This window comes from Culex quinquefasciatus, chromosome 3, assembly GCF_015732765.1.
Source record: "Culex quinquefasciatus strain JHB chromosome 3, VPISU_Cqui_1.0_pri_paternal, whole genome shotgun sequence".
Classification (NCBI taxonomy): domain Eukaryota; kingdom Metazoa; phylum Arthropoda; class Insecta; order Diptera; family Culicidae; genus Culex; species Culex quinquefasciatus.
Window position 1 is genome coordinate 93,374,506 of NC_051863.1, and position 27,507 is coordinate 93,402,012.

At 24.6% G+C, this 27,507-nt stretch overlaps 1 long non-coding RNA gene across 1 annotated transcript; it reads right to left on the reverse strand.

Moving 5' to 3' along the window:
* Nucleotides 1-6,535: 6,535 nt before the first annotated feature.
* Nucleotides 6,536-16,413, reverse strand: LOC119770800. The gene is made up of 3 exons (XR_005278997.1): nt 16,218-16,413; nt 15,956-16,159; nt 6,536-6,672 (listed from the first exon to the last, which is right to left on the reverse strand). It is a non-coding gene; the product is annotated as an uncharacterized LOC119770800 (long non-coding RNA).
* Nucleotides 16,414-27,507: the final 11,094 nt, after the last annotated feature.

The following is a 27,507-nucleotide window of genomic DNA, read 5'->3' on the forward strand; positions in this document are numbered from 1 at the left end:
GATTGTATGGGAAAATTTACGTAAAATCAGATTTTGATCACAGAAGGCTGAATAAGCAAACAAACTACACAGAAAAAAAATCTCGTAAATTTACATCATTAATGATGTACCAAAAGTGCACGTCATAAATGATGCGAATTTACATCAGATTCATTCTGAATTTAAATGCCATCCGATGTAATTGTGCCGAACAAAAAGCGTTTCGAAAACATGTAAATTTCCGATGAAATCTACGTAAATTTACACAAGTCAAAAATTTGTTTACTCCGTTGAATCTTGAATCTGATGTAATTTTCAAATTCTTTTATAGCCTGATGCAGTTTAGTAATGCTCACATTTAGATGACTTTCTAATCAAACTAAACAATTTATTCTAAAATTGTTTTTGTTTAACCAGAAAAGAACTTAGGTAAAACATTTTAACTGCAAAAGGCAAAGAGTTTGATATTTTTTAGACAGATTCTAGATTCAACGGAGAAATATATAAATTAAAGTTGGAACCAGAAGATTCTGAGATCCTACTCTTACGAATAAGTTAGAAAATGACGAAGATAAAATAACAAAAAAAAATCCGCTGGAACAAACGACATCTGTCAAACCTCACCTCACGCAGGGAAAATTCAGCTCTGCTACACAGAAAAAAATATGTGAATTTACTTGACACGGAAACAATGAATCACATGAGCAACTCTCTACGAAATCGGCCGATTTCGACCATTTTTATTTTTTGTATTTTTTGATTTGACTCAAACTTTGTGGGGGCCTTCCCTATGACCAAATAAGCTATTTTGCGTCATTGGTTCACCCATACAAGTCTCCATACAATTTTGGCTGCTGTCCATATAAAAATGGTATGTAAATATTCAAACAGCTGTAACTTTTGAGTGAATTTTATGATCAATTTGGTGTCTTCGGCAATGTTGTAGGTATTGTTGAGGACTTTTGAGAAAAAAATAGGTACACGGAAAAAAATTGCAGATTTTTATCAACTTTTTTCACTAAAACTCATTTTCCCAAAATATAGTGATTTTGGAAAAAGTCGAAGTTTCATGCAAAACCAAGTTTGACATTATTTTTTAATGCAAAATTGAATTTGCAATCGAAAAGTACTTTACATATTTTTTGATAAAGGGCTCCGTTTTCAAGATATAGCCACCGAAAGTTTGATTTTAGCGAAATATTTGCAGTTTTCAATTTTTAAAAATAGTGACCATGAGTGACCATTTCCAAAAATATTTTTTTTGAAAAGTTCAGAAAATTTGATATAAAATTGTCTAAGAGACATTGAAGATTGGACCTCTGGTTGCTGAGATACAGCGGCTTAAAGAAAAAGAAACACGAAAATTGAAGTTTTCTAAGTCTCACCCAAACAGCCCACCATTTTCTAATGACGATATCTCAGCAATTAATGGTCCGATTTTCAATGTTAATATATGAAACATTCGTGAAATTTTCCGATCTTTTCGAAAAAATTATTTTGAAAATTTTTAAATCAATACTAGCATTTTTAATGGGCGTAATATTCAATGTTTAGCCCTTTTAAAATGTTAGTCTTGATTTAAAAATTTTCAAAATATTTTTTTTGAAAAGATCGAAAAATTTCACGAATGTTTCATGTATTAAGGTGAAAGGCAAAGCCGCGGGGCCGGCTAGTTGGCGCGAAAAATCTCATAGGTTACTGCGATGCGCGCGCGCCACGTGCTCTCGTTTTGAATGCTGGCGTGGCTCAGTTACTGTTCGCACGAACTGTGTGCAGTGGAAAGTATTGTAATCAGTATGAAAATAAAGAAATTAATATTTTTTCAAAACAAATATTTTTTTAAATAGTTTCATGCAGTGTGGTTGGTGTTAGTAAAGCGTAAACAGGTTTTTCGAAATATGAAAAAAATAATCATTTTGGATTGACAGTTTTTGTGAACTATATCGAACTGCTAATATTTTATTTATTGTACAAATATTGTTTTGGCAAATATTTTAGTAAGGTTTGATTTACAAAAACATTGATAAGCATGATTCGAATGTAAGCAAAATGACTGTATATCGTTATTTCGATTTACAGTAACTAAAATAAACACACTCAGCCTCACGAACCATGTCAATACTTCGAAGGCTAATTGCTAATCAACTGACGTAGTGTAAAATACATTTTAAAACACTTTTTTCATTCAAATGTAGTAATTTGAAATTGTGTATGTGTTGAGAGACATAAACATCAAAATATATTTTGAACAGTGCCTTACCGAGTGATGAAGACGAGTCAAATAATCAAACAATTTGAGGAATGTTATACAAAAACATCAATCCCTGACATACACATTTTTCTATTATCTCTAAGAAAATACATTGTACGCTTTCAATATCATCAAAATGATGAATTAAATAAATTTCGAAGTCAATTTTGTTGTTTGGAATAAGCAAACATAATTTTCTATATTTTTTATTAGACGCCCGTTGAGGCAATAACAACTTCAAAGACAAGAAAAATGTTCTGATAAAAACAGGAAACCCATTTATTTTCAAATGGCAAATGAAATGAATAACATCAATTTATTCAATTTGTATTACAAAATCAATGTTAGTTCTTCTAATTGCTAGAAATTTATTATAAAAAGAAGCTGAATCGTGGGAGCGACAAAGGATCGACAAAGTCAACTAAATTTAAAAAAATAAATTGCTAATGTTAAGATAACTTTCAAATAATTTGAAATGGCGGGTTTCATTATTTATTCCTCCTTTTTATAGTAAAATAATTTAATTGAATTCGTAATCTGGTTTATGAAAAAAATTAAATAATTTCCTTTTTCCTTTAACAAAAATATGGGTTACAAAAATTATTGCAAGCAAAATATTGCATTCATCTAAACGAACGCAACGTAAACGGTAAGGAGCGTAATATCGCTAAAGGCATTTTAAGTCAGTTCCTGATTAAACTGGTCATCAGAATTTGATCTGAATTTATTGTTTGATATCCCTGAAGTATAAATTAGAAATATCAAGTAAAATTTGAAATTGATAAAAAAAAACTCTCTGCGATGGCAGTTTGGGTAAGCTCCTGATAAAACTAGTGATCAGAATTGAGTGTTTTATATCTCTGAAATATAAGTTCAAATTTTGCCAAATTACCAAGTAAAATTTAAAAATGTTCAAAAATCTTGGAACGTCAGTTCTTCCTATAAATTATTAAATAATTTAAAAAACTTTCGGTGATGGCAGTTTGGGTAAGTTCCCGGTCATCAGAATGTATTGTTTTATATCTATAAATTATAAATTCAAATTTTGCTAAATTACCAAGTGAAATTTAAAATTGATAAAAAACAATCTTGAAAGATTAGTCATTTCTAGTAAATTATTCAATAATTTTAAAAACTCTCTGCGATGGCAGTCTGAGTCAGTTCCTGTTATAACTAGTGATCAGAATTTATTGTTTTATATCTATAAAGTATAAATTCAAATTTTGCTAAATTTAAAATTGATTTAAAATTGATAAAAACAATCTTAGATGGTTAGTCATTTCTAGTAAATTATTAAATAATTTCAAAAACTCTCTGCGTTGGCAGTCTTAGTCAGCTCCTGGTCAAACTAGTATTCAAAATTTATTGTTTTATATCTCTGAAATATTAATTAAAATTTTGCCAAATTACCAAGCGAAATTTAAAATTGTTAAAAAAATCTAGGAACGTCAGTTATTTCCAATAAATTTTTAAATAATTTAAACAAATTTTAGTGATGGCAGTTTGGGTAAGTTCCTGGTCAAACTAGTGATCAAAATTTATTGTTTTATATCTCTGAAGTATAAATTCAAATTTTGCCAAACTACCTAGTGAAATTTAAAATTGATAAAAAAAATCTCAGAATGTTAGTCATTTATAATTATTAAACAATTTTTAAAACTCTCTGTGATAGCAGTCTGAGTCAGTTCCTGGTAAAACTAGTGATCAGAATTTATTGTTTTATATCTCTAAAGTATAAATTCAAATTTTGCTAAATTACATAGTGAAATTTAAAATTGATAAAAAAATCTTGGAAGGTCAGATATTTCTAGTAAATTATTAAATAATTTCAAAAACTTTCTGCGTTGGCCGTCTGAGTCAGTTCCTGGTAAAACCAGTGATCAGAATTTATTGTTTTATATCTATAAAGTATAAATTAAAATTTTGCTTAATTACATAGTGAAATTTAATCTTGATAAAAAAATCTTAGAAGGTCAGTCATTTCTAGTAAATTATCAATAATTTTAAAAAAATCTCTGCGGTGGAAGTCTGAGTTTGTTCCTGGTCAAACTAGTGATCAGATTCTATTGTTTTAGATCCCTGAAGTATAATAATAAAACGGATGTGAAATTTAAAATTATTAAAAAATCTTGGAACGTCTGACATTAGTAAAAAAAAATAAAAACGATTTTGGAAGGGAGTCTGGGAGTCAGTTCTTGGAAATATAATTAGATTTTTTATATTCTTGCAGTGTCAAATTACAAAAGTAGCAAAAAGCTTGGAAACTCAGTTGTTTGAATTTAGTTTTTTAATATAAAAAAAAATCTGAGATTAGAATCCAAATCAGTTTCAAGTCAGGTTAGTTATAAAATCTGGTTGTCCCTGGAGTATAAAATCACAACTTAGCATAAGGCCATGTTGAATTTCAAAAATCTATAAATCTGGTAAAACTAGTAAATTTAAATAAATTATAAATCTTATTTTAATATCCTTCTGGGATGGGAGTTTAATTCAGTTCCTGAAAATGTAAAAGGGCAGATTTTTTTTAAACTTTTTAGTATAAATTCACAAATTGGTATAATACCATACCAAATCAAAAAACAACAAATAGTTGTTTGAAAAAAATATTTATTAATTAAAAAAAACTTTTGGGATAACAGTCTGAGTCAGTTTCTAGTCTTGTTATTGATTAGAATTAATTGTCCGTTGAATTTAAAATTTTATGATTTTTTTTTAAATTAAAAAAAAGAAAAAATATGAATAATTTAAAACCCCTTCTAGGATGGGGGTCTGATATAGTACCTAGTCATATTAGTGATCAGAATTGGTTGTTTCATATATATTTTTTAAGATAGAGTATAATATACAGTATGTAAAAAAAGTATTTAAATTCCTTTGGTCACTATGCAGATTTTGTAATGAAACATGCAAACAATTTAAAGTTTGACAGAAACCTAGTACTACGTTTTGTGGTTTGGTTGAGCGTTTTTGCAGAATGCATTACTATGAATGCAAAGAGACTAGTTGTTCCTTTTAATTCTGCTATTACTTGACAGATACTCTGTATTCTGTTCTTGACTCTCGAGGAACAACACGTCTCTTTGTATTCATAGTTATGCATTTGCATTGTTTATTATTTTATCTGGATATAAAACAATAATTTCTGATCACTAGTTTGACCGGGAACTTACCCAAACTGCCATTACTGAAAGTTTTTTAAATTATTTAATAATTTATTGGAAATAACTGACGTTCCAAGAATATTAAACTATTTTAAATTTCACTTGACAATTTGGCAAGTTTTTAATTTATACTTCAGGGATATAAAGAATTATTTCTGATCACTAGTTTGACCAGGAACTAACTCAAACTGCCATGACAGAAAGTTTGTTTAAAATTTTAAAACGTGGGTTTCATAGAAAACCTAGATGTTTGGGTATCAAAAGATCTGAAATTGTATGCCCTTTCCGATGACACATAGGTTGACCTGTGAATGGTGGACCGGTTCAGATGCCGGCGGATTTTCCGACGTCGTAATTCCGGGTTGGTATGGTATACTAAGTAGTTAGTAAACTTTATATTCAATCAATTTTTTTTAATCAGTCGTGGATACCTATTTGGAGCACGGAAAGAAATCCTGTCAGCGGATCCGTTTACATTGTAAACACTTTGCTCTAGATTTCGTTTACAAATGTTATCGATCCGTCGTCCGTTCACATTTGCAACAAAAACGATGACATTGTAAACGCAATTTGACAACATAACGCCCTCCTTAATTTGGTAACGTTCTGCATACTTGCAGGCGTTTCTGCCGGTTCAGCCATAGAACCCCTGAAAGTATGCAGCACGTAGTGCTGCTATTTGAGGGTGGAGCTACTTCTTCTTCTTTGTTACATATTTCGGATACCCGCAATAGGGTTGGTAAAGAAATAGGGTAGTTAAAATTATTATTATAATTGTTTTATTTAAAAAAATTCAAAAATTTCAAAAATTTCTAAAATTTCAAAAATTCCAAAAATTCCAAAAATTCCAAAAATTCCAAAAATTTCAAAAATTTCAAAAATTTCAAAAATTTCAAAAATTTCAAAAATTTTAAAAATTTCAAAAATTTTAAAAATTTCAAGATTTTTAAAAATTTTAAAAATTTCAAAAATTTCAAAAATTCAAAATTCAAAATTCAAAAATTCAAAAATTTCAAAAATTTCAAAAATTTTAAAAATTTCAAAAATTTAAAAAATTTAAAAAATTTCAATTTTTTTTTTTAAATTTTAAAAATTTCAAAATTTCTATTATTTTCCAACTTTTGCGAATTGGTTTACTGGTTTATTGCTATGGTGCTGTTCGTTGTCCTGTGAATTGTAATGCCGTATTGAAGTAGTTACTGCCACTGCTGCCGGAAACCTTCACAGAAGCTCAAGTTGAAAAGGATCGCACGGTTCATCTTATTGGTGCCGCATCCCAGCCTAGACGATTTGGACGAAATAAGCGTGAATTAGTGCTAAAAAATCAAATAAATAATTTATAAAAATAAAACATATTTAAGTATTTTGGTATTTTGGTATTTTGGTATTTTGGTATTTTGGTATTTTGGTATTTTGGTATTTTGGTATTTTGGTATTTTGGTATTTTGGTATTTGGTATTTTGGTATATTGGTATTTTGGTATTATCGAATTTTGGTATTTTGATATTTTGGTATTTTGGTATTTTGATATTATCGAATTTTGGTATTTTGGTATTTTGGTATTTTGGTATTTTGGTATTTTGGTATTTTGGTATATTGGTAAATTGGTATTTTGGTATTTTGGTATTTTCGAATTTAAAAATTTTAGAATTCAAGAATTTAAGAATTTAAGAATTTAAGAATTTAAGAATTTAAGAATTTAAGAATTTAAGAATTTAAGAATTTAAAATTTAAGAATTTAAGAATTTAAATTTAAGAATTTAAGAATTTAAGAATTTAAATTTAAATTTAAGAATTTAAGAATTTAAGAATTTAAGAATTTAAAATTTAAATTTAAAATTTAAGAATTTAAGAATTTAAGAATTTAGAATTTAAGAATTTAAGAATTTAAAATTTAAGAATTTAAAATTTAAGAATTTAAAATTTAAGAATTTAAAATTTAAGAATTTAAAATTTAAGAATTTAAATTTAAAATTTAAAATTTAAGAATTTAAAATTTAAGAATTTAAAATTTAAGAATTTAAGAATTTAAAATTTAAGAATTTAAGAATTTAAAATTTAAAATTTAAGAATTTAAATTTAAGAATTTAAGAATTTAAGAATTTAAATTTAAGAATTTAAGAATTTAAATTTAAGAATTTAAATTTAAGAATTTAAAATTTAAGAATTTAAATTTAAATTTAAAATTTAAGAATTTAAGAATTTAAATTTAAGAATTTAAATTTAAGAATTTAAGAATTTAAGAATTTAAGAATTTAAGAATTTAAATTTAAGAATTTAAATTTAGAATTTAAGAATTTAAGAATTTAAATTTAAGAATTTAAGAATTTAAGAATTTAAATTTAAAATTTAAGAATTTAAGAATTTAAGAATTTAAAATTTAAAATTTAAGAATTTAAAATTTAAAATTTAAGAATTTAAAATTTAAATTTAAATTTAAGAATTTAAAATTTAAATTTAAGAATTTAAGAATTTAGAATTTAAGAATTTAAGAATTTAAGAATTTAAATTTAGAATTTAAAATTTAAAATTTAAAATTTAAGAATTTAAGAATTTAAATTTAAGAATTTAAATTTAAGAATTTAAAATTTAAGAATTTAAAATTTAAATTTAAGAATTTAAGAATTTAAATTTAAATTTAAGAATTTAAGAATTTAAAATTTAAGAATTTAAATTTAAGAATTTAAGAATTTAAAATTTAAGAATTTAAGAATTTAAGAATTTAAGAATTTAAATTTAAAATTTAAGAATTTAAGAATTTAAATTTAAGAATTTAAAATTTAAAATTTAAGAATTTAGAATTTAAGAATTTAAGAATTTAAATTTAAGAATTTAGAATTTAAAATTTAAGAATTTAAGAATTTAAGAATTTAAATTTAAGAATTTAAATTTAAATTTAAGAATTTAAGAATTTAAATTTAAAATTTAAAATTTAAGAATTTAAGAATTTAAAATTTAAAATTTAAGAATTTAAATTTAAGAATTTAAATTTAAGAATTTAAGAATTTAAGAATTTAGAATTTAAATTTAAGAATTTAGAATTTAAGAATTTAAATTTAAGAATTTAAAATTTAGAATTTAAATTTAAGAATTTAAGAATTTAAGAATTTAAGAATTTAAGAATTTAAAATTTAAGAATTTAAAATTAGAATTTAAAATTTAAAATTTAGAATTTTAGAATTTAAATTTAAATTTAAGAATTTAAGAATTTAAGAATTTAAGAATTTAAGAATTTAAGAATTTAAAATTTAAGAATTTAAGAATTTAAAATTTAAAATTTAAGAATTTAAGAATTTAAAATTTAAGAATTTAAAATTTAAGAATTTAAGAATTTAAAATTTAAGAATTTAAGAATTTAAGAATTTAAATTTAAGAATTTAAAATTTAAGAATTTAAGAATTTAAATTTAAGAATTTAAAATTTAAATTTAAGAATTTAAGAATTTAAAATTTAAGAATTTTAAGAATTTAAGAATTTAAGAATTTAAGAATTTAAGAATTTAAAATTTAAGAATTTAAAATTTAAGAATTTAAATTTAAGAATTTAAGAATTTAAGAATTTAAGAATTTAAATTTAAGAATTTAAGAATTTAAATTTAAATTTAGAATTTAAGAATTTAAAATTTAAGAATTTAAGAATTTAAGAATTTAAGAATTTAAATTTAAATTTAAAATTTAAGAATTTAAATTTAAAATTTAAATTTAAATTTAGAATTTAAGAATTTAAAATTTAGAATTTAAAATTTAAGAATTTAAGAATTTAAATTTAAATTTAAGAATTTTAGAATTTAAAATTTAAGAATTTAAAATTTAAAATTTAAGAATTTAAGAATTTAAATTTAAATTAAAATTTAAAATTTTAAATTTTAAAATTTAAATTTTAAATTTTAGAATTTTAGAATTTAAATTTAAATTTAAGAATTTAAATTTTAGAATTTAAGAATTTTAAATTTTAAATTTTAAATTTTAGAATTTAAAATTTAAGAATTTTAAATTTAAGAATTTTAAATTTTAAATTTAAGAATTTAAATTTAAATTTTAAATTTTAAATTTAAAATTTAAATTTTAAATTTTAAATTTTAAGATTTTAAATTTTAGAATTTAAGAATTTAAGAATTTTAAATTTTAAATTTTAAATTTTAAATTTAAATTTTAAATTTAAAATTTAAGAATTTTAAATTTTAAATTTTAGAATTTTAGAATTTAAAATTTAAAATTTAAATTTAAATTTTAAATTTTAGAATTTTAGAATTTTAAATTTTAGAATTTTAGAATTTTAAATTTTAAAATTTTAAATTTAAGAATTTTAGAATTTTAAATTTTAAATTTTAAAATTTAAATTTTAAATTTTAAAATTTTAGAATTTTAGAATTTTAAATTTTAAATTTTAAATTTTAAATTTTAAATTTAAATTTTAGAATTTTAGAATTTTAAATTTTAAATTTTAAATTTTAAATTTTAAATTTTAGAATTTAAATTAAATTTTAAATTTTAAATTTTAGAATTTTAAATTTTAAATTTTAAATTTTAAATTTTAGAATTTTAAATTTTAAATTTTAGAATTTTAAATTTTAAATTTTAAATTTTAAATTTTAGAATTTTAAGAATTTTAGAATTTTAGAATTTTAGAATTTTAGAATTTTAAATTTTAGAATTTTAGAATTTTAGAATTTTAAATTTTAGAATTTTAAATTTTAAATTTTAAATTTTAAATTTTAAATTTTAAATTTTAAATTTTAGAATTTTAAATTTTAAATTTTAGAATTTTAGAATTTTAAATTTTAGAATTTTAAATTTTAGAATTTTAAATTTTAAATTTTAGAATTTTAAATTTTAGAATTTTAAATTTTAAATTTTAAATTTTAAATTTTAAATTTTAAATTTTAGAATTTTAAATTTTAGAATTTTAGAATTTTAGAATTTTAGAATTTTAAATTTTAAATTTTAGAATTTTAGAATTTTAAATTTTAAATTTTAGAATTTTAAATTTTAGAATTTTAGAATTTTAAATTTTAAATTTTAAATTTTAAATTTTAAATTTTAGAATTTTAGAATTTTAAATTTTAGAATTTTAAATTTTAAATTTTAAATTTTAAATTTTAAATTTTAAATTTTAAATTTTAGAATTTTAGAATTTTAGAATTTTAAATTTTAAATTTTAAATTTTAGAATTTTAGAATTTTAGAATTTTAGAATTTTAAATTTTAAATTTTAAATTTTAGAATTTTAAATTTTAGAATTTTAGAATTTTAAATTTTAGAATTTTAAATTTTAGAATTTTAAATTTTAGAATTTTAAATTTTAAATTTTAAATTTTAGAATTTTAAATTTTAAATTTTAGAATTTTAGAATTTTAAATTTTAAATTTTAAATTTTAAATTTTAAATTTTAAATTTTAAATTTTAAATTTTAAATTTTAGAATTTTAGAATTTTAAATTTTAGAATTTTAAATTTTAAATTTTAAATTTTAAATTTTAGAATTTTAAATTTTAGAATTTTAAATTTTAAATTTTAAATTTTAGAATTTTAGAATTTTAAATTTTAAATTTTAAATTTTAAATTTTAAATTTTAAATTTTAAATTTTAAATTTTAGAATTTTAAATTTTAAATTTTAAATTTTAAATTTTAAATTTTAAATTTTAGAATTTTAAATTTTAAATTTTAGAATTTTAAATTTTAGAATTTTAAATTTTAGAATTTTAAATTTTAAAATTTTAGAATTTTAAATTTTAAATTTTAAATTTTAAATTTTAAATTTTAGAATTTTAGAATTTTAAATTTTAGAATTTTAAATTTTAGAATTTTAAATTTTAAATTTTAAATTTTAAATTTTAAATTTTAGAATTTTAAATTTTAAATTTTAAATTTTAGAATTTTAGAATTTTAAATTTTAAATTTTAAATTTTAAATTTTAAATTTTAAATTTTAAATTTTAGAATTTTAGAATTTTAAATTTTAAATTTTAAATTTTAGAATTTTAGAATTTTAGAATTTTAAATTTTAAATTTTAGAATTTTAAATTTTAAATTTTAAATTTTAAATTTTAAATTTTAAATTTTAAATTTTAAATTTTAAATTTTAAATTTTAAATTTTAGAATTTTAAATTTTAGAATTTTAAATTTTAAATTTTAGAATTTTAGAATTTTAGAATTTTAGAATTTTAGAATTTTAGAATTTTAAATTTTAGAATTTTAAATTTTAAATTTTAAATTTTAAATTTTAGAATTTTAGAATTTTAAATTTTAAATTTTAAATTTTAAATTTTAGAATTTTAGAATTTTAAATTTTAAATTTTAAATTTTAGAATTTTAAATTTTAGAATTTTAGAATTTTAAATTTTAAATTTTAAATTTTAAATTTTAAATTTTAGAATTTTAAATTTTAGAATTTTAGAATTTTAAATTTTAAATTTTAAATTTTAAATTTTAGAATTTTAAATTTTAAATTTTAGAATTTTAAATTTTAGAATTTTAGAATTTTAAATTTTAAATTTTAGAATTTTAGAATTTTAAATTTTAAATTTTAAATTTTAAATTTTAGAATTTTAAATTTTAAATTTTAGAATTTTAGAATTTTAAATTTTAAATTTTAAATTTTAGAATTTTAAATTTTAAATTTTAAATTTTAAATTTTAAATTTTAAATTTTAAATTTTAAATTTTAAATTTTAAATTTTAAATTTTAGAATTTTAAATTTTAGAATTTTAGAATTTTAAATTTTAAATTTTAAATTTTAAATTTTAGAATTTTAAATTTTAAATTTTAAATTTTAAATTTTAAATTTTAAATTTTAGAATTTTAAATTTTAAATTTTAAATTTTAGAATTTTAAATTTTAAATTTTAAATTTTAAATTTTAGAATTTTAAATTTTAGAATTTTAGAATTTTAAATTTTAGAATTTTAAATTTTAAATTTTAAATTTTAGAATTTTAAATTTTAAATTTTAAATTTTAAATTTTAAATTTTAAATTTTAAATTTTAAATTTTAGAATTTTAGAATTTTAGAATTTTAGAATTTTAAATTTTAAATTTTAGAATTTTAGAATTTTAGAATTTTAGAATTTTAGAATTTTAAATTTTAGAATTTTAAATTTTAGAATTTTAGAATTTTAAATTTTAGAATTTTAAATTTTAGAATTTTAGAATTTTAAATTTTAAATTTTAAATTTTAAATTTTAAATTTTAGAATTTTAAATTTTAAATTTTAGAATTTTAAATTTTAAATTTTAAATTTTAAATTTTAAATTTTAGAATTTTAAATTTTAGAATTTTAGAATTTTAGAATTTTAAATTTTAAATTTTAAATTTTAAATTTTAAATTTTAGAATTTTAGAATTTTAGAATTTTAAATTTTAAATTTTAAATTTTAAATTTTAAATTTTAAATTTTAAATTTTAAATTTTAAATTTTAAATTTTAGAATTTTAGAATTTTAAATTTTAAATTTTAAATTTTAAATTTTAAATTTTAGAATTTTAGAATTTTAGAATTTTAAATTTTAGAATTTTAAATTTTAAATTTTAAATTTTAAATTTTAAATTTTAAATTTTAGAATTTTAGAATTTTAAATTTTAAATTTTAGAATTTTAAATTTTAAATTTTAAATTTTAAATTTTAAATTTTAGAATTTTAGAATTTTAAATTTTAGAATTTTAAATTTTAAATTTTAGAATTTTAGAATTTTAAATTTTAAATTTTAGAATTTTAGAATTTTAAATTTTAAATTTTAAATTTTAAATTTTAGAATTTTAAATTTTAAATTTTAGAATTTTAAATTTTAAATTTTAAATTTTAAATTTTAAATTTTAAATTTTAGAATTTTAAATTTTAAATTTTAAATTTTAAAATTTTAGAATTTTAAATTTTAAATTTTAAATTTTAGAATTTTAAATTTTAAATTTTAAATTTTAAATTTTAGAATTTTAAATTTTAGAATTTTAAATTTTAAATTTTAAATTTTAGAATTTTAAATTTTAGAATTTTAAATTTTAGAATTTTAAATTTTAGAATTTTAAATTTTAAATTTTAAATTTTAGAATTTTAAATTTTAGAATTTTAAATTTTAAATTTTAAATTTTAAATTTTAGAATTTTAAATTTTAAATTTTAAATTTTAAATTTTAAATTTTAAATTTTAGAATTTTAAATTTTAAATTTTAAATTTTAAATTTTAAATTTTAAATTTTAGAATTTTAAATTTTAGAATTTTAAATTTTAAATTTTAAATTTTAGAATTTTAGAATTTTAAATTTTAGAATTTTAAATTTTAAATTTTAGAATTTTAAATTTTAAATTTTAAATTTTAAATTTTAAATTTTAGAATTTTAAATTTTAAATTTTAGAATTTTAAATTTTAGAATTTTAAATTTTAGAATTTTAGAATTTTAAATTTTAAATTTTAGAATTTTAAATTTTAAATTTTAAATTTTAAATTTTAAATTTTAGAATTTTAGAATTTTAAATTTTAGAATTTTAAATTTTAAATTTTAAATTTTAAATTTTAAATTTTAAATTTTAAATTTTAAATTTTAAATTTTAGAATTTTAAATTTTAAATTTTAAATTTTAAATTTTAAATTTTAGAATTTTAAATTTTAAATTTTAAATTTTAAATTTTAGAATTTTAAATTTTAAATTTTAAATTTTAAATTTTAAATTTTAGAATTTTAGAATTTTAAATTTTAAATTTTAAATTTTAGAATTTTAAATTTTAAATTTTAGAATTTTAAATTTTAGAATTTTAAATTTTAGAATTTTAAATTTTAAATTTTAAATTTTAAATTTTAGAATTTTAGAATTTTAGAATTTTAAATTTTAGAATTTTAAATTTTAGAATTTTAGAATTTTAGAATTTTAGAATTTTAGAATTTTGAATTTTTGAATTTTGAATTTTGAATTTTGAATTTTGTATTTTTGTATTTTTGTATTTTGTATTTTTGTATTTTTGTATTTTTGTATTTTTGTATTTTTGTATTTTGTATTTTTGTATTTTTGTATTTTTGTATTTTTGTATTTTTGTATTTTTGTATTTTTGTATTTTTGTATTTTTGTATTTTTGTATTTTTGTATTTTTGTATTTTTGTATTTTTGTATTTTTGTATTTTTGTATTTTTGTATTTTTGTATTTTTGTATTTTTGTATTTTTGTATTTTTGTATTTTTGTATTTTGTATTTTTGTATTTTTGTATTTTTGTATTTTTGTATTTTTGTATTTTTGTATTTTTGTATTTTTGTATTTTTGTATTTTTGTATTTTTGTATTTTGTATTTTTGTATTTTTGTATTTTTGTATTTTGTATTTTTGTATTTTTGTATTTTTGTATTTTTGTATTTTTGTATTTTTGTATTTTTGTATTTTTGTATTTTGTATTTTTGTATTTTTGTATTTTTGTATTTTTGTATTTTTGTATTTTTGTATTTTGTATTTTTGTATTTTGTATTTTTGTATTTTTGTATTTTGTATTTTTGTATTTTTGTATTTTTGTATTTTTGTATTTTTGTATTTTTGTATTTTTGTATTTTTGTATTTTTGTATTTTTGTATTTTTGTATTTTTGTATTTTTGTATTTTTGTATTTTTGTATTTTTGTATTTTTGTATTTTGTATTTTTGTATTTTTGTATTTTTGTATTTTTGTATTTTTGTATTTTTGTATTTTTGTATTTTGTATTTTTGTATTTTTGTATTTTTGTATTTTATTTTTGTATTTTTGTATTTTTGTATTTTTGTATTTTTGTATTTTGTATTTTTGTATTTTTGTATTTTTGTATTTTTGTATTTTTGTATTTTTGTATTTTGTATTTTTGTATTTTTGTATTTTTGTATTTTGTATTTTGTATTTTTGTATTTTTGTATTTTTGTATTTTTGTATTTTTGTATTTTTGTATTTTTGTATTTTTGTATTTTTGTATTTTTGTATTTTTGTATTTTTGTATTTTTGTATTTTTGTATTTTTGTATTTTTGTATTTTTGTATTTTTGTATATTTGTATTTTTGTATTTTTGTATTTTTGTATTTTTGTATTTTTGTATTTTTGTATTTTTGTATTTTTGTATTTTTGTATTTTTGTATTTTTGTATTTTAGTATTTTTGTATTTTTGTATTTTTGTATTTTTGTATTTTTGTATTTTTGTTTTTTGTCTTTTGAGTTTCATTTTTGTATTTTTTTGTGCTCTCTTGTTATTTTGATGTTTTAACAGTTTTGCATTTTTGTATATTTGTGTGTTCTTGTATTTTCAATATGTTGTATTTTTGTAATTTTTTACCGCGGGGCCATGTAAACGTAGAAAAACTTCAGGCATTCCTGTCGGATTCGCCCATCTGGTCCGTAAACGCTTCTCGATAAACTGCGCTGTTGCGTTGTACTCGGGGACATTTGTGCCCAGCTCGTTCTCTAGAATAGCATAGGCCGTTTCGACGTGGTTCTCACCTCGGTTGGTTTTTGGGATCGAGTTTGGACCGAACGAGACGCAGATCTGCGCACCATGTCGGAGTATATCGTGGCGACCGCACCTCCAACGGATCGGGTTGGAGAAGCTTTCCCACTTTTCAAGAGGCGGCCACTTACCCAAGAGGAATGCACCTAGCGTCCGAAAGTACGTCACCCGTTTTGAAGTTCCGGTCGGCAACCATGCTCCGGCCGAAATTCGGCAACATCTCTATGTAGATGCCCTCGGCCACCAGAAGAAAACTTCGGAAAGGTCCGGTTGATGGTAGTTGTTGGCCAACAGGATGTTGACCAGGGTTTGTTCAGATCTCTTCAACAGCCGATCTGTAATTATCAAAAAAATTACGAAAAATCCTTCTAAATTCCCCCCCCGCAAACTCACCGATTTCGTGATGCATGTGCTCTCGGGTTGCTTGCCCAGCGCAGCATATTTGTCCTCGCCATCCTCGACCAGATGGAACCGCCTAGATGGAACCTCCTCGGCCGGAAACTTCATCTTCGTCGCACACTAATCACACAAACAACACTTTAATTTTCGATGACAACCGGACGCGAAAACATGGGGAACATTGGGGTAAAGTGACTCGTTTAATATTTTTTTTTTAGCGCAAACTGATCTATTTAACCAATGTTAGTTACTATTTTAAATGCATATGAATATGAAGTGTTTAACAAAATCATTCATCATCATATGCTGACCCAATTAAACTGTTTTGTAAAAAAAAATATATGTTGAATTTTATTTAACCCCAATGCTCCCCATGATGCTGACGTTCGCAAAACTCATTGCTTTTCTTTGTTGTGTTTTTCGCTTTGCTCTGCTCTGCCGTAACGCATCCCGAAATTTTGAATACGCCTAACTGTATGCAAAAAGCCAAGCTAAAAGCGCTAAAGTGTTATCATTGTGAGCACTTTTGCTTACATTGCTAACGAATTTGAAAACATTCGATGTAAACGGTTTCATTGCAGAATGTTATCAATCACGCGGACAGGATTTCTTTCCGTGGAGTTGTGACACTGGATTTATGGTGATTTGTAAACAAATAACTGTATTTATGATTTTTTTTCGAAAGGTGTAAAAACTTTTTTTGCACCTGTTTTGATTTTTGTAATAGTATTTATTATAGAACTTTTTGTAGAAATATTTTTTTTATGAGATTTTTGTAGCAAAATGTTCGGCAAGAGTTTCCGAACATAACGTAGTACTAGGTTTATGGCGAATTATAAATTATTTGCATGTTTCATCACAATATGTGCATAGTGATTAAGGGATGTAAATACTTTTTTAAATACTGTACAAAAATGTTATACCTGAGCAGAGGTAAAGAACACAGAAATACCAATTTTTGGATATATTTGGGTAAATAACAGCGATCTAAATGAGACCTTGGTTCCCAAGTAATAGATGTCAAGTAATATTATGAAATCATTCCAATATTTGCACGTGAAAGACCACAACATAGCCAAAACATGTTATTGCAAGGGTAAAACAATTCTACAAAAAAAAAACATTATTATACCTAGTTGAGGTATTCTAGATTTTTACACATATATTCCTTACCAAAAAATGGCATTGCCATGTTTTTTTTTTGCTATTTCCACACCTTTCGGTGGTCAGATTTAGGGGCAAGACGACCATATGGGGCAAGAGGAACAGTAGCTCGTACGGCCGTAATTTTTACAATTTTGATTTATTTCCAGTATGAAGAATTGTTGCTAGCAATGCAATTAGCTGATTCTACTACCACATAACCGCCAAAACGACGTAAACGCCACGGGACATAAGATTTAATGAAGTTTTTTTTTTAAACCTTTGTTTTCTAATAATATTTGGAATGTACAAAATAAGGCTTAGGGTTCGTTATAATGCTCATTTTATCAAAATGCTATTTTTCCTAGATCAGTAGTGTCCCTACCAATGATTTGCACCTATTAGAAAGTATGGTTTAACTTTTGGTTATTTTTGTTGAGAGCGTTTAAAAAATCTTGTTCAGGTGGGGCAAGTGTACCATATGGATTTTTAGTATGGAAAAAAATACGAATTGCTGCAACAACATATTTTATTGGGAAATAAATACAAAAAGTTCTTAAAAACTGATAAACAATTGTTTAAAAAAAAGTAATTATTTTTTTCGTTAAACCGATCAAATTTTTAGTAAAATTCTAATCTGATGTTTCAAAGTGATAGCAGTTCACTTGTTAGCAAATTAACATGTTGTTTCATGCATTGTTCCTCTTGCCCCAACGGGTTGTTCGTCTTGCCCCACTAGTTAAGTAGAACGTACGGAAAATCAAAAATTTTAAAATCGTTTTTAAACATTGAATAACAGAATTTCCTTAGCTTGTTACACTTGCCCCACTTTCCCTATTGTGTGGGCTTCCACATACATGATTTTGGTTTGTTTTGACCATGTTGTTTGTATTTTATCATCTATTACTGGGCAACCAGCGGAACATTTCGGTCGCTGTTATTTGCACAAGAATAACAACATTTGGTGTTTTTGTGAACAGTGATTTTCTTCACCACTTCAATACTTTGATGAACGGCATATGTTTGAAGTTCTTTCTGTGCCAAGGATATGAAATAACAAAGATTGAAAAAAAATATATTAAAACGAAACTTCATAAAAGTCAACCAAGAGTTTCATCAAAACTATCAAATGATTCGTCAATCTAAGTACGTACCATTAGAAAAAAAAGTTATTTTGAATGTTTTGTTTATAAATTTAATAAAACATAAAATTAAGAGCTACAAAAATTATTACGTTTGGTATCCCGAAAAAAAAACTTTCCCGAAAAAAAAACAATCCCGAAAAAAAAGCTTTCTCCAATATCCTAAGAGCAGGCTTGCCCAACCTTTTTGGCTCAATTTTCACATTTTCGATCGTCAAAGTAACAATTGCCCATTTTTCATGGTTTATCCGGTGGAATCGGTTTTACGAAAAATATTTTAACAAGTCATGTTATCTGCATCTGAATCACTTTTTTACTTAAAACTTACACAAAAATGACACGAGAAAATATTTGTTCGATCTTTTGCCAAAGTTATGTTCACTGGTCATCTGAAAACTGATTCCACCATATAAACCATGAAAAAATGTAGAACTGTTATTCTAACGATCATTAATGTGAAAATTGAGCCGAACAGGTCGGATGGTCTGTCTTGAAAAAAACAAATTCAAAATTTTCCTACTCCTATAAAACATTAATTTTGAATTGTCATTTTGATGAAAAATTTACTACCGTGTCAAAATTAGTCAAAAGTTTCCCAAAGTTTCAGAAAAATGATAAAAACACACAAAAATTTGGCCTCCCGACTAAGAAAACCATTTTACAAATTCCACTTCGAAAGTTGTCAAGCATTTCAAGCATGAAATTTTTGTATTATGCAACACCGACGAACACCCAAATTCTCCATACAAACTTTAGAGAAAATCTTATCAGTTCTGTCTGAATATTTTCGAAAAAATAAATTCAAAGTTTATGCTTCCCTCTTGTTGAGACTGTGCATGATTTTTTTTTTCATTTTTGTAGGTCATTGTTATTAAATTATTTGATAAATTTATTTCAAACATGTTTCCAAAATTTTAAATATTTTTTAAATTTGACATGAACTTATGCCAATTTCTGAATATCTCCTGGGATATAAAACTACAAATCAAGAGTTTTTTTTTGAAAAGGTCCTATAAGCTATTGTGTTTCATATGTTTATAGGACCAAATAAAAAAAAATCTTGAAATTCTGATCACCAACATGACAAAAACTGAATCAGAATCCAGACGTTTGTTTAAATCATTCAATTGTTAATTTGTTAATTTTTACTTCTGGGATGTAGAAATGCAAATACTAATTACTAACATAACCAGTAACTGTATCAATCTCCCATCCCGGTCTTACCAATTTATAAATTTATACTTCTGAGACAATATGATAATAACAAATTGTCTGATGTGTGCTACCTTGTGACATAGACCATTTTGGTCAAAAATTAGTTATTGATAACGTTTTGTTATAATTAACAAACTCTACAAGATGCTATAACCCGATTTAGGATATTCGCTTCCGTTTCTCGGATCACACCTGACACATGCCATAGACCGATTTCTCATCAAAAATCGTCTTGCTATCTTGTAACACGTCATACAAATTGTTGAAAAATGTAGAAATTATTTCTTGTTTTTCACAAATTTACTTTTAACACATTTTTAAATGCAATGCAATCGTATGTTATTAAAAATATACTGATAAAGTCGGTTAAACTCTTGATTTAAGCTTATTTTAGTTTGTTTGGGAAATCTGTGCACACTTGTGACACATAGTTCCTATTTACTTGGTCGTTGTCACAAGATAGCACACAATAGACGATTTTTGATTAGTAACATCAACCAGGAGCTGAATCAGTCTTCCATCTCAGAAGGATTTTTTAATTAAATTTTAATTTTAAACCAGGGGTGACCAAAGTATGGCCCGCGAGGTGATATTTTGTGGCCCGCGGACCCATTTTGAATGATCATGTAAAATGGCCCGTTGACCACTTGTAAAGTGATTTTATACTTTTTCAAAATTATGGTTTATTTTAAACTTTTGTATACTAATCTTTTTTATTTTTTGTTAATAAAAAAACTTATGATTTATCAATATTTTGATACCCACTTTAGGGTACAATTTTTTTTTTCAAAATATTTTTTAATTAAAAAACAATTTTACACGTTTCAATGTGAGTGAAACTAGTAAATATCGTCAAAATTTTCATCAATTTTTTTAGAAATTCAAGTTTGACTTAGGCAGAATTCTGTAATAGTTGCAAAAATGCAAGTTTTCTTTATTAATTTGCAAATCATAATGACATTTTTATGAACTGACCCTCAAACATACTTTGCACTTCCTTCGGGAATCGAACTCATTACAGTTAGATAACGAATCTGATTGACTACCAACTGATTTAGGCAGACAAAATGTGGAAATCGGAGGATCAAGTTTGTTGCAAATATTTTACAAAGCTTTCGTCGATCAACCCACCCCTCCAAAATTATAAAAAAATGGCTCAAAAACCAGGAGCAAAAATATGTTTTCAAAAAACATCAAAACTTCAAAAAAAAATAAATTTAAATGCAATCAGCTGAAATTTATTAAATATGCATTCCTTTGCATTTAGAATCATTTGAGCATGTTTGGGTTTATTAAAAAAATGAATTTTAGCGAATTTTCGATGAAATAAATAAATGTTTTTTCGCTAAAATGTTTTTTTGTCGAATCTTTTTTGTTTTGAAAATAATGATTGCGGAAGCTTAAAACATTCTCTAACATTTTTTTCATTGAATTGTTGAAATTATGGCTCTCAACGATTTTTCATTAAACACATTTAAATTAAAATTTATAATTTAAATTAAAATAATGTAATCTAATTTTTTTCAATAACCTTTTTTTGAAAATTTGACCCGCAAGCTCATTTGAGCTTCAAATTTCGCCCGGCCTCCAAAAACTTTGAGCGCCCCTGTTTTAAACATACTGAGTTTCTAAGGATTTAGAAATGTTTTCCTTTGGGTAATAAAACAACAAATTCTGATTACTAACATGAAAAGGAACTGAATCAGACTCCCATCCCAGAAGGTTTTTTTTTTAATTGCGGTACCCGTGGTGTAGGGATAAGCATGGTTGCCTCTCACAAAGTCTGCCTGGGTTCGATCCCAGAAGGTCCCACGACTCGCCTTTTGTCGGACGGGGAAATAAATGTAAATGTTTCTAGGATATTTCTTGCTTACTTTTTCAAAAGGTCCTATGTACATTTGAAACCCATAGCGCATTGGTTGTTTTGAAAAAGTAATCATGGCTTTCATGTGCAGGAACTGACCAGATTCGTTTCGCAGAAGGATTTAAGAATATTTTTATAAATTATTTCATATATTTAATTTTACTCTATTTTTTTTTATTTCACGTTGCCTTACGCCAAATTGTGAATTTATATTCTAGGGATATAGAACTACAAATCTTATCGCTTTCATGTGCAGGAACTGAATCTGGCTTGTATCCAAGAAGGATTTCAGAATTATTATATAATTTATTTTAAATAATTAATAATTATTTAGATAATTGTATATAAATTTTTAAAATTATTTTTTTTCAATTTCTCCCTTATGTCAAGTTGTAAAGGTATATTTCAGGGCTATAGAACTAAAAATTCAGGATCAGAATTAGTCTTCCATCCCAGAAGGGTTTTTAAATTATTTCATTATTTATTTCAACAGCCTCTTTAAAAAGATTTTATTTTATTTAATTATTTATTTAAGAAAGAACAGAGAAATTTTGATAATAAGATATTTGACATGGCCTAATGCCGATTTATAAATTTATACTTTTTGTATATAGAATAACAAATTCATATTACTAACTTGAACTGGATTTGATTCAGACTCCCATCCCAGAGGGATTTTTTTTATTAATAATTTATTTTGAATATTTGATATTTTATTTTTTTGGACAGTTTTTAACTGGATTATTTTATTTTATTTTATTTTTGTTGGTTAACCCGTATAGGCCTGGGTGAAACTGAAATCATTGAAATGACCATAACTCATCCAATTTGCATACTTCTTTTTTTTAATTGGACTTGTTAGAATTTCTATTTTTCGAAAATATGCCGGAAAACACAAAAGTTTTCTGGTGGGTCAACTGGGTAAAAAATGGCGATTTTGGGGTCCCGCAAAAATTTTAAACAGCAATCTTTGAAAAAATACAATTTTTCAAGTTATGATCGTTGTTCTACCAGACAGTGCTGACCATGCATTCTGGACCACCGGAGATCTTCCGGATTGGGCGGGTAGGTCTCCAACTCCGGGGAAACCGGTCATCCATGAACCCTAGGACCACTTTTGGACCGATCTGGCCACTTTGGGACCGGTTCCCGGTACTCCGGCAAATTATGAGCATATTATGGACCCAGTCATTTGGGTGTCAAAGTTCATCATTTTCGAATGGTAGGTCATCCATGAACCCCACTTTACGATCTGGCTACTTTGGGACCGGTTCCTGGTTCTCCGGTGAAACCAGGGATATAGCAAATAACGGGATTATTTCAGAACAATTCTGGACCCAGCAATTTGGGTGTCAAAGTTCATAATTTTCAAAATCTAGCTCATCCAGGAACCCCAAAATCATTTTTGACCGATCTGGCCACTTTGGGACCGGTTCTTGAAACTTTTATGCAATTCGAAATATAACACGGCGTCTTTTTCAGGGGGGTAGTATTTTTTGAGAAATAGCAAGAAAACTGTCATATACATATGAAAGTGTGGAACATCCCCGTTCATTTGCGGGGCGAACGAAAATCTTTGGTCGGGAAAAATCAAAGTTATCCTCATTTGAAGTTTTTGAACTTTTTTCCTATGGGGCGAAATTTCGTCTATTTCAATTTAGTATTGTTATAAGTCTACATAGACATGATTTATGGTTCAGATCATATCATTTCTTATGGGAAATGATGCAAGGAACATTTTTCCTGAAGCACGCAAAGTGATTGAAAATAAGGGAAAAAAGTTATTAAGGTTTTATTGAAAATTTGGGAGATTTTCTGATAAAATTGCACACCCCTTTCCCAAAAATCGCAATGTTTTTGATATTCAGATCATTATTTCGATGAATTCTTTTTGACAAATGTTTCTGGGTCCATTGAGTATATAAATGACTACAGAAAAGTGTAATTGGGTACTAAAGCCCTATGTAAATTTTTATGTACAACGATAAAAAACACGATTAAAAAACATTTCTGATCACTTTTTTTCATTTTAATGCAATTTTTTTTTTGACAAGACAACATTTTTTCGATGGATTAACTATGGTGCCCTTGGAACGAGCTGTCAAGTAGGAGCTTTTCTGTCAAGAAGGACCGCGAGGTTAATTTTTCAAAATTGATTTAAAAATCCATTTTAAACTCTTTGTGGTCGTACAAAAGGTCATTGTACTCAGAAAAATAAGCTTTATCGCTGTAAACAATAATATCAGCAATCTACGCTTCATTTTAGGACCCAATTGGATGGCTTTATGCTCAACTGTAAGTCACATTTATGAATTTTGGATTTCAACCGAATCAACATATTTTTGTGTGTTTTGGTTATAAAATGTACCGTTTACATTAAATTTTCACATTTGTATTAGTCTTATTAATACTCACTAGAGATCTCGTACTTATTTTGAGGTCAGGTGATAATATTGTAAATCAAATCAAATCATCCACATTAACGACCCCGGGTCTTTTGTGGTCTCTATTGCAAGTTTCTGCCGGCTTGAATGGGGAGAGCACCCAAACCTCTTTCTACTCCAAGGAACCTTCCACACCAGGGTTCGAACTGACGATCTTTGGATTGCGAGTCCAACCGCCGCCAGCGATTCCACCGGAGTAGGCTTGGTTTGGTGTGTTGTTTGTACTTATGGCATGGAGACGACTCTACACCTGGAATGACTTAACGGCCTAACAACCAAGGCCGGGACAGTCATTTTACTTCCTCATCCGATGGAAGGTTGGAGCAGATGGGAATCGAACCCAGAATCATCCGCTTACAAAGCGGACAGCGTAACCATTCGGCCACGCACTGCCACTGTAAATAAAAAGATCAATTATTTGTGTGTTTATTAAGCAAATCAATTTAATTGTTGTATTGTGTTGTTTAAAATTTGGATGCCAGACTTATTTAGTATGTTAAGCTCAATTATTTGAGATTTAATTAATAGATTTACATATATTTAAACTTTTTAATGATTTTTACGCAATATTTATGTTATTACCAATAATTGCAAGTTCAACTCTGTAGTTTCAAAACAAATAATATAGTCCAAAAGGAAATGCAAATTAACAAAAGGCATAGAAATAGAAACCATGTGAGTGTATTTACACTGCATGTCACAATTAGATAAAAAAATATCATGTGGACCATGTACTCACAAAAAAGTGAAAATTTAATGTAAACGGAACATTTCATAACCAAAACACACAAAAATATGTTGATTCGGTTGAAATCCAAAATTCATAAATGTGACTTACAGTTGAGCATAAAGCCATCCAATTACACTTTTCTGTAGTCATTTATATACTCAATGGGCCAAGAAACATTTGTCAAAAAAAGAATTCATCGAAATAATGATCTGAATATCAAAAACATTGCGACTTTGGGAAAGGGGTGTGCAATTTTATCAGAAAATCTCCCAAATTTTCAATAAAACCTTAATAACTTTTTTTCCCTTATTTTCAATCACTTTGCGTGCTTCAGGAAAAATGTTCCTTGCATCATTTCCCATAAGAAATGATATGATCTGAACCATAAATCATGTCTATGTAGACTTATAACAATACTAAATTGAAATAGACGAAATTTCGCCCCATAGGAAAAAAGTTCAAAAACTTCAAATGAGGATAACTTTGATTTTTCCCGACCAAAGATTTTCGTTCGCCCCGCAAATGAACGGGGATGTTCCACACTTCCATATGTATATGACAGTTTTCTTGCTATTTCTCAAAAAATACTACCCCCCTGAAAAAGACGCCGTGTAACTAATGACGCGTTTATTTTATATTAATTTTCGACAAGGCGATATAGGTGCCTAAGTTCATTATTTTTAAAATCAAGCTCATTGATGATCCCCACAATCATTTTTTACCAATCTGGTCCCTTTTTCAAAGCAATTTTTGATCAGGCAATTTGGGTGTAAAATTCATAATATATAATTTCACATCTACATTGGCTAGTTACTTTTTTCTGAAAGAGCCCCGGAACCGATTCAATAGTTGCCAGATCTGTTCAAAACAAGTTATTGTGATCATGGATGAGCCTGTTCCTGAAAATTATGAACTTTGACAACCATCTTGCCTATGCCTAGTCAAAAATCGTTCTGAAATAATCCCATATTTTCAATATTCCAAGTTTCATCGTAGTTTCCAGAATCGGCCCCTAAGTGACCAGATCGGTAAAAAATATTTGTGGGGATCATAAATAAGCCTGATCTTTAAAATGATGATCATTGATATCCATATTGCCTTGTCCCAAAATGTTCTGAAATAATCCCGTAATTTTTCATATTTCGGATTGCACCGGAGTTACTAAAACCAATCACCAAGTGACCAGATCGATCTAAAAGTAATTTTGGAGTTTTTGGATGCCCGACATTTTGAAAATGATGAACTTTGACACCCAAATTGCTGGGTGCAAAAATTGTTCTGAAATAATTCCGTAATTTGTCATATTCCAGGTTTGGATTAACGGAATCGGTCCTAAAGTGGCCAGATCGGTACAAAGTGGTTTTAGGGTTCATGGATGAGCTAGATTTTGCAAATGATAAACTTTGACACCCACATTGCTGAATCCAAAATTGTTCTGAAATAACCCCGTAATTTGCCATATTCCGGGTTTCACCGGAGTACCAGGAACCGGTTCCAGAGTGGCCAGATTGTGCCAAAAGAGGTTTTGGGGTTCATGGATGTCCTATCTTTTGAAAATGATGAACTTTGGCCCCCAAATGGCTGGGTCCATAATAATCACATAATTTGCCATATTCCGGGTTTCACCGAAGTTCCGGGAACAGGTTCCAATGTGGTCAGATCGGTCCAAAAGAGGTTTTGGGGTTCATGGATGTCCTATCTTTTAAAATTGATGAACTTTGACTCCCAAATGGCTGGGTCCATAATAATCACATGATTTGCCATATTCCGGGTTTCACCGGAGTACTAGGAACCGGTTCCAAAGTGGTCAGATCGGTCCAAAAGAGGTTTTGGGGTTCATGGATGTCCTATCTTTTGAAATTGATGAACTTTGACTCCCAAATGGCTGGGTCCATAATAATCACATAATTTGCCATATTCCGGGTTTCACCGAAGTTCCGGGAACAGGTTCCAATGTGGTCAGATCGGTCCAAAAGAGGTTTTGGGGTTCATGGATGTCCTATCTTTTAAAATTGATGAACTTTGACTCCCAAATGGCTGGGTCCATAATAATCACATGATTTGCCATATTCCGGGTTTCACCGGAGTACTAGGAACCGGTTCCAAAGTGGTCAGATCGGTCCAAAAGAGGTTTTGGGGTTCATGGATGTCCTATCTTTTGAAATTGATGAACTTTGACTCCCAAATGGCTGGGTCCATAATAATCACATAATTTGCCATATTCCTGGTTTCACCGAAGTTCCGGGAACAGGTTCCAATGTGGTCAGATCGGCCCAAAAGAGGTTTTGGGGTTCATGGATGTCCTATCTTTTAAAATTGATGAACTTTGACTCCCAAATGGCTGGGTCCATAATAACCACATGATTTGCCATATTCCGGGTTTCACCGGAGTACTAGGAACCGGTTCCAAAGTGGTCAGATCGGTCCAAAAGAGGTTTTGGGGTTCATGGATGTCCTATCTTTTGAAATTGATGAACTTTGACTCCCAAATGGCTGGGTCCATAATAATCACATAATTTGCCATATTCCTGGTTTCACCGAAGTTCCGGGAACAGGTTCCAAAGTGGTCAGATCGGTCCAAAAGAGGTTTTGGGGTTCATGGATGTCCTATCTTTTGAAATTGATGAACTTTGACTCCCAAATGGCTGGGTCCATAATAATCACATGATTTGCCATATTCCGGGTTTCACCGGAGTACTAGGAACCGGTTCCAAAGTGGTCAGATCGGTCCAAAAGAGGTTTTGGG